The sequence below is a fragment of the Hylobates moloch genome, unplaced genomic scaffold (assembly GCF_009828535.3).
Source record: "Hylobates moloch isolate HMO894 unplaced genomic scaffold, HMol_V3 SCAFFOLD_12, whole genome shotgun sequence".
NCBI lineage: Eukaryota > Metazoa > Chordata > Mammalia > Primates > Hylobatidae > Hylobates > Hylobates moloch.
In genome coordinates, this window is record NW_026652287.1 from 98,427,116 (window position 1) to 98,434,435 (window position 7,320).

The following is a 7,320-nucleotide window of genomic DNA, read 5'->3' on the forward strand; positions in this document are numbered from 1 at the left end:
AAGTTTTTGGAGGGTCAAAGTGGAAGGAGGCTCCCGCACACTGAGAGTTTGTATTGAGGCTTTCGGTGTAGTTAAGAGTGAAACAGGGGCTGGACGCAGTGGCTCACGCCTGTAATCCCAGCACTTTGGGAGGCCGAGGCGGGTGAATCACCTGAGGTCAGGAGTTCTAGACCAGCCTGACCAACATGGTGAAACCCTGTCTCTACTAGAAATACAAAATTAGCTGGGTGTGGTGGCGCATGCCTGTAATCCAACTACTTGGGAGACTGAGGCAGGAGAATCGCTTGAACTCGGGAGGCGGAGGTTGCAGTGAGCCAAGATTGCGCCATTGCACTCCAACCTGGGCAACAAGAGCAAAACTGCGTCTCAAAAAAAGAAAAGAGAGAGAGAGTGAAAAAGGGCTGAGCACGGCCGCTTGAGGCCGAGGCGGGTGGATTACTTGAGGTCAGGAGTTTGAGACCAGCCTAACATGGTGAAGCCCCCGTCTCTACTAAAAATACAAAAGGGAGTGGTGGCGTGCGCCTGTAGTTCCAGCTACTCAAGAGGCTGAGGCAGAGGAATCGCTCGAACCCAGAAGGCGGAGGTTGCAGTGAGCCGAGAGCATGCCACTGCACTCCTGCCTGGGCGACAGAGCAAGACTCCATCTCAAATAATAATGAGAGCAAAAAAGAAAGAAAGAAAAGCCAAAACAAGCCTTAGAAACTGCCATTTGTTTAATATCTGCATTAAAAAAATTATCCCTTCCATCAGATGAAAAATACCTTATAATTTATGATGGATAATACATTAATTCGTAGCACACTAGAAACAAGGGATTCCTTAAGACATATATGTGGGGTTTTGTTGTTGTTGTTGTTGTTGTTTTTATTATCTTTAAGGATAATTTGTTGGGTAGGGGTCAGTGAGTTGGGAGTCCTGATTGGTTGGGTCGGAGACGACACGTAAGTTCTATAATGAAACGCTTTCAATCATGTCAGTTTATCTGTGCCTGTAAACACACTCCTTTAGAGAAAAGTCAAAAGTTTACAGCCAGGCGCGGTGGCTCATGCCTGTAATCCCAGCACTTTGGGAGGCCGAGGTGGGTGGATCACCTTAGGTCAGGAGTTCGAGACCAGCCTGACCAACATGGTGAATTACCATCTCTACTAGAAATACAAATTGGCCGAGCGTGTTGGCGGGCGCCTGTAATCCCAGCTACTCGGGAGGCTGAGACAGGAGAATCGCTTGAACCCGGGGGCCGGAGGTTGCAGTGAGCCAAGATCGCACCACTGCACTCCAGCCTAGGCAACAAGAGCAAAACTCCGTCTCAAAAAAAAAGTTTACATATAAGGCTCTCTTAGTTATCCCTGGGAAGAGGGTTGATCCTGTACCCTATGAACAGGTTTAGGATGACACAAATTATCAAATTATCCGATTAGTGCACTTTCCTAACCCTATGTTTAATCAGTGGCACATTCTGGTTTTGAATTATTTAAACGTATTATTATTTAGCCACTTACATACTTATGTTTGTCACTTCCAGGTAAACTGTAGCCGCCTACAGAGAGCGAAACAGAAGTTGGCTGATAAAATTTTGATAAAATTTCATTTGCCCGCACCTGATCATTTCATTGGGCGCTTTTGTGTTACAAAAGTGTGTGAATGGCCGGGCGCGGTGGCTCACGCCTGTAAATCCCAACACTTTGGGAGGCCAAGGCAGGTGGATCACTAGAGGTCAAGAGTTCGAGACCAGCCTGGCCAACATGGGGAACCCCCCCCCACGCCCACCCCCCGTCTCTAGTAAAATACAAAAATTAGCCAGGCATGGTGGTGCGCGCCTGTAATCCCAGCTACTCAAGAGGCTGAGGCGGGAGAATCACTTGAGCCTTGGAGGTGGAGGTTGTAGTGAGCCGAGATCGCACCACTGCACTCCAGCCTAGGGGACAGAGGGAGACTCCCTCTCAAAAAAAAAAAAAAAAAAAAAAAAAAAAGACTTCTGAATTGTTTGAAGAGGCACGAGACCATGGCAACCCTAACTGTCCCAGACATCTGGCAGCCATATGCTATCCTTGAACTTGAACTTCAGGGTGAAAGTATAAATTTGTAAGGGGAAGGCTCTGCCGCAGGTCACATACCAGTGGTCAGTTAAAAAAAAAACAAAAAAACCTCAAGCCGGCAACCTAAGTCATTTAGAAAGCGTCACACACTTCTCTAGCACTAACATGGGAAGCGCGTTTGCTTCACGTATTCCACACCTTTTATTCTTCCCACCAACATCAAGAATACAAGGCGCCCAGAGAGGACAAAGCGCCCAGAGAGGACAATAAGCCTAAGCAGCGGCTGCAAGAGACCGGACTTTCGTACTTCCCGGGGGCAGGCGGAAGGTGACGGAGCGCTGGAAGGATCTTACTGCTCCTTGAAGGGCTATCTGAGAAAAAAAGTAGTCCAATGACTCCTCGTTAGTATAGTGGTTAGTATCCCCGCCTGTCACGCGGGAGACCGGGGTTCAATTCCCCGACGGGGAGGTGTGTGTCTATAATTTTGGCGACAGTTACTATTTTCTGTATCATTCAATGACAGGACACTCCTGTTAAACATAATGTGCTAAACCAGCTCCCTTAAGTGCACAACCATGTCTTCAAAATGGTGACTTTTAAGCTTAATGCCCACCATGAAGTGAAAGCCTCCCCTGAGAGAAAATGCCTTGCATTTTTTTTTGCAGGAAGGGAGGAAAGGGAAAAAGAAAACGCTCTGAAGACCTCTGCCCTTGCCTCCAGCCGCCATCTTGCGAAGGCCTGCGCCGGCTTAGTGGCGCCCGTCCAGATTACAACTCGAGGTCGCGAACTCAGCGCTCGGAACCCGTGGCGGGAGGGGAGAGAGGGCGAGTCTCGCGCCTAACGGGGCGGGGGCAGGGCGGGTAAGAACGGAAATCATTTAGTAAAGAAAAGGAAGGGCCAATTTCCTTTGATCCTGGAGACCCGACTAAACGGGAAGCCCCGTTCTCCCGCTTCCGCTGGTTACGTCCCAGCCTTGATTAGAGGACTAGCAGTCAGGAAAGTTTGGAGGAAGCTGAAGGAATCGGTCTCCTGGTCCGACAGATACTGGGTGGAGGGGGAGAGTAAATGGAAGAGAAAGACGGGTACCCCTGGAAAAAAACGCCATTTACTGGTGTCCTAAGAAATTGCGCGAGCCACAGCTCAGCAGGACCTCGTGGCGCAACGGTAGCGCGTCTGACTCCAGATCAGAAGGCTGCGTGTTCGAATCACGTCGGGGTCAAGGTTTTTTTTTTTCCTCTCGTATTTTAAACTACCGACTCCTAGAAGCTGAGGTGTATTCCTGCCGCCAATTTTCTTGAATGTTAGAATTAAGTTTTCCTCTTTAAGGTATTATGATACTAATCCTTGGTTTGCAGGAAGATACGATTTACTCTATATCGAAGAGCCTCAAGGCTGATGTTTTTATCATTTGGCCTTTTAAAGTGAGTCTTGTTGTCACTTAACATGCATAATGTGTAAAGAGGTGGACTATTACTGCTGTGCATTAGTGGGTGTATCAGTCCACTAGTCTATCACAGGAAGTGTACAATATACTGTACAAGCTGTTTTTTCCAAACAGTTTTAGGCTGTTTGCCTTTTGAAAGAGAGTACAATAGTGTGTAATTTCTAATTTTGAATATTATGCTAATCAAGTGTCTTAGCCCTTACCGTGTGCCAACACTGTGAACAACCTCACAATGTGTGACTATTATCCCACTTTTACAAATGTGGCTGTGGCTCACAGGGTTAGTGACCTACCAAGGGTCACCCAAGATTCTGAACCAGGTGAGTGACTCTGGATCCTTCTTTATAAATACTTTATAATAAAGGTGGAAACAGTTGAAAGAATGTGTGACCGCCAGGCTCAGTGGCTCACACCTGTAATCCCAGCACTTTGGAAGGCCAAAGTGGGTGGATCACGAGGTCAGGAGTTCAAGACCAGCCTGGCCAACATGGTGAAACCCCGTTTCTACTGAAAATACAAAAATTAGCTGGGCGTGGTGGGGTGCACCTGTAATCCCAGCTACTCCGGAGGCTGAGGCAGAAGAATTGATTGAACCCGGGGGGCAGAAGTTGCAGTGAGCCTGGGTGACCAAGCAAGACTCCTTCTGGAGGTGGGTCGGGGGGAAGAATGTGGGAAAAGCTGTTGGACTGGGCACCTTTTATGTTTTCACCGATTATGTGAGTGATGACTAGTCACCACTTTTGACTATTAATCTCTTTAATAGCAGGGAGCAAAGCTTGCTCGTTCATGTTTGTAAGCTCCAGGACTCTTAGTACTAAATAGTGCCCTACACGTAAGTGTCAAATATTTGTTGAACAAAAAATGAATAGCAAGACTATGAGAAATTAATAGTTTTAGATTTTGATGATATGTTTTGTAAAATTCCTGAGGTTTTCTTCTTAGTATTTTGAAAATACCAAACACTAATTTCTTTTGATTCAACCTAACGTAGCAGTATACCTGGAAATTATATTTGCACATGGTGTGGTTTGTTCTTCCCTCTCCTGTTTGGATTAAAATTAGATCATCCATTTTAACAGGTATTTATGGACTGCCAACTCTGATGAGCCTGATACTGTGCTAAGCACTAAGGATGAGGACACACTGAGTAAAAATGGGTTTTTTTGAGCATCAGGAGACAGATATGTTAAGCCATCAAATGCCATAATGTGTTGGGGTAAGTTCATCTTACTTGTTAAGAACCATGAAAGTAGCATGAACAGAGTGGTATGGGGGTGCTAAAACAGTGGACATTAACTCCACATTGGGTTGTATAAGGCTATAACAAGGTGATACAACCTCTCCATCTACATCACAAAAATATGGTTTTGTCCAAATGAGTTAACATGATTGGTCCAGGCTAAGATATATGTAGTATATGCAAATGATGCCAGACGGAAGAAATGGCTTCTGTTTTTTTTTTTTTTGAAGTTGTCTCACCTGTGCCAAGTGAGTGCAATGGAACTCTGCCTCCGGTTCAAGCAATTCAGCCTCCAAGTAGCACCCAGCTAATTTTTTTTTTTTTTTTGGTATCTTTATAAATAGGCCTTCCAAAGTGCTGGGATTACAGGTGTGAGCCACTGAGCCTGGTGGTCACACATTCTTTCAACTGTTTCCACCTTTATTATAAAGGTTTCACCATGTTGGCCAGGCTGGTCTCGAACTCCTGACCTCATGATCCACCTGCGTTGGCCTCCCAAAGTGCTGGGATTACAGGTGTGAGCCACCGCACCCAGTTTATGGGCTGAATTTCATCTTGCCAACATTCATATGTTGAAGCCCTCACTCCTAGTACCTCAGAATGATCGTAAGACCTCATTAAGTACGCTAGGTGCAGTGGCTCACACCTGTAATCCCAGCACTTTGGGAGGCCAAGGCAGGTGGATCACGAGATCAGGAGTTGGAGCCCAGCCTTGCCAACATGGTGAAACCCCGTCTCTACTAAAAATACAAAAATTAGCCGGGCATGGTGACGGGTGCCTATAATTCCAGCTACTCCGGAGGCCGAGGCAGGAGAATTGCTTGAACCCAGGAGGCAGAGGTTGCAGTGAGCCAGGATTGCGCCACTGCACTCTAGCCTGGGTGACAGAGCAAGACTCCGTTTAAAGAAAAAAAAAAAAGACATTAAGTAAAAATGAGGCCATTAGGGTGGGTCCTAATCCAGTCTGACTGGTGTCATAAGAGGAAATTTGGACAAACAGACACCAAGGATGTGTGCACACAGGGGAAAGGCCACGTGAGGACACAGCAAGAGAGTAGCTATCTACAAGCCAAGGTCTAGGAAGAAGCCAACCCTGCTGGCCTCTTGATCTTACACTTCTAGCCTCAAGATCTCTGAGAAAATAAATATCTGTTTACTTTTATTATGGTAGCCCTAGCAAACGAATACAGCTTCCGTCAAGAACTACTAGTTCTGCAGAATGGCTGGAGAGGTAAATAGGCGTCAGCATACAGGATCGGTGTGCCATTCCAACTAATTTAGATTTTATTCTGAGGGCAATGCAGAACTATAATTCATGATTAAGACAATCCAACCAGCTTCACAAAGACTAAAAAATGGCCAAGAACTGTTCCTGGACCACCATCCTGGGAATAAGTTAGAAATGCAAATTTTCAGGCCTCACCTCAGAACTACAGTCTCAGAAAATTGGGTGTGGGGCACAGCAACAAACCTTCCAGGCCATTTCGATGCAAGCTAAAGTTTGAGGACCTCCGGCCTATAAAGCAAGGCAAGACTGGAGGTCCTACTTACCCCACAGGTTAAAAGGACCAAATAAGATAAAATACATCAAAATGTTTTTGAAGCTGTTATACATGTCGTTATTAATACTGTTATGGCTCTAAAACTGTCACTTCCGAGGTCCCAGATTCTTTCCCAAGGCTGGACATCTGTAGTTTTTTAGAATGCTCCATCTGATGACTTTCTATAACTTTGAAATGACTGCAAATCCGACACTTTTTAACTTAATCTTCTATACTCATGATATAGGGATGATATACGGAAAGAGTTTTATAGGAAAGGTGGAAACAGAGCTATCAAGAGCTATGAAGTGTCAAGATTTGAACTGAAACATGGACCTGTCTAGAAAAGACAGCTCTGTGGATTTGTTCTATTTCACTAAGAAATGTCTATTCATGTATTCTTCCAAGAGGACTTATCCACTACTATAGAATGCTCTGAGCATTTATTTCACCTGTTTAATAGCCTAGCTTTCTTTTCTGAGATTATTTTAGTTACTTAAGTCCTGTGAAAGAAAGAAAAATCTCGGTGTTAGCAGGGTCCCAATCCAGACCACAAGAGAGGGTTCTTGAACCTCACACAAGAAAGAATTCAAGGAGAGTCCATAAAATGAAAGCAAGTTTATTAGGTAAAGGAATAAAGAATGGCTACTCCATAGGCAGAGCAGCCCAGAGGGCTGCTGATTGCCCATTTTTGTGGTTATTTCTTCAGCATATGCTAAACAACGGGTGGATTATTCATGCCTCCCCTTTTTAGACCATATAGGGTAAATTCCTGACATTGCCATGGCATTTGTGAACTGTCATGGTGCTAGTGGGAGTGTAGCAGTGAGGACAACCAGAGGTCACTCTCATCGCCATCTTGGTTTTGGTGGGTTTTGGCAGGCCACTGCAACCTGTTTCACCAGCAAGGTCTTTATGACCTGTGTCTTTTTTTTTTTTTTTTTTTTTTTTTTTTTTTTTTTTTTTTTTTTTTTTGAGACGGAGTCTCGCTCTTTCACCCAGGCTGGAGTGCAGTGGCGCGATCTCGGCTCACTGCAGGCTCCGCCCCCCGGAGTTCAC

At 45.3% G+C, this 7,320-nt stretch overlaps 2 non-coding genes across 2 annotated transcripts; both read left to right on the forward strand.

Annotated features, from left to right (window-relative positions):
* The first annotated feature begins 2,432 nt into the window (after nt 1–2,432).
* Nucleotides 2,433–2,504, forward strand: TRNAD-GUC (transfer RNA aspartic acid (anticodon GUC)). The gene has a single exon. It is a non-coding gene; the product is annotated as a tRNA-Asp (tRNA).
* Nucleotides 2,505–3,183: 679 nt separating this feature from the next.
* Nucleotides 3,184–3,255, forward strand: TRNAW-CCA (transfer RNA tryptophan (anticodon CCA)). The gene has a single exon. It is a non-coding gene; the product is annotated as a tRNA-Trp (tRNA).
* Nucleotides 3,256–7,320: the final 4,065 nt, after the last annotated feature.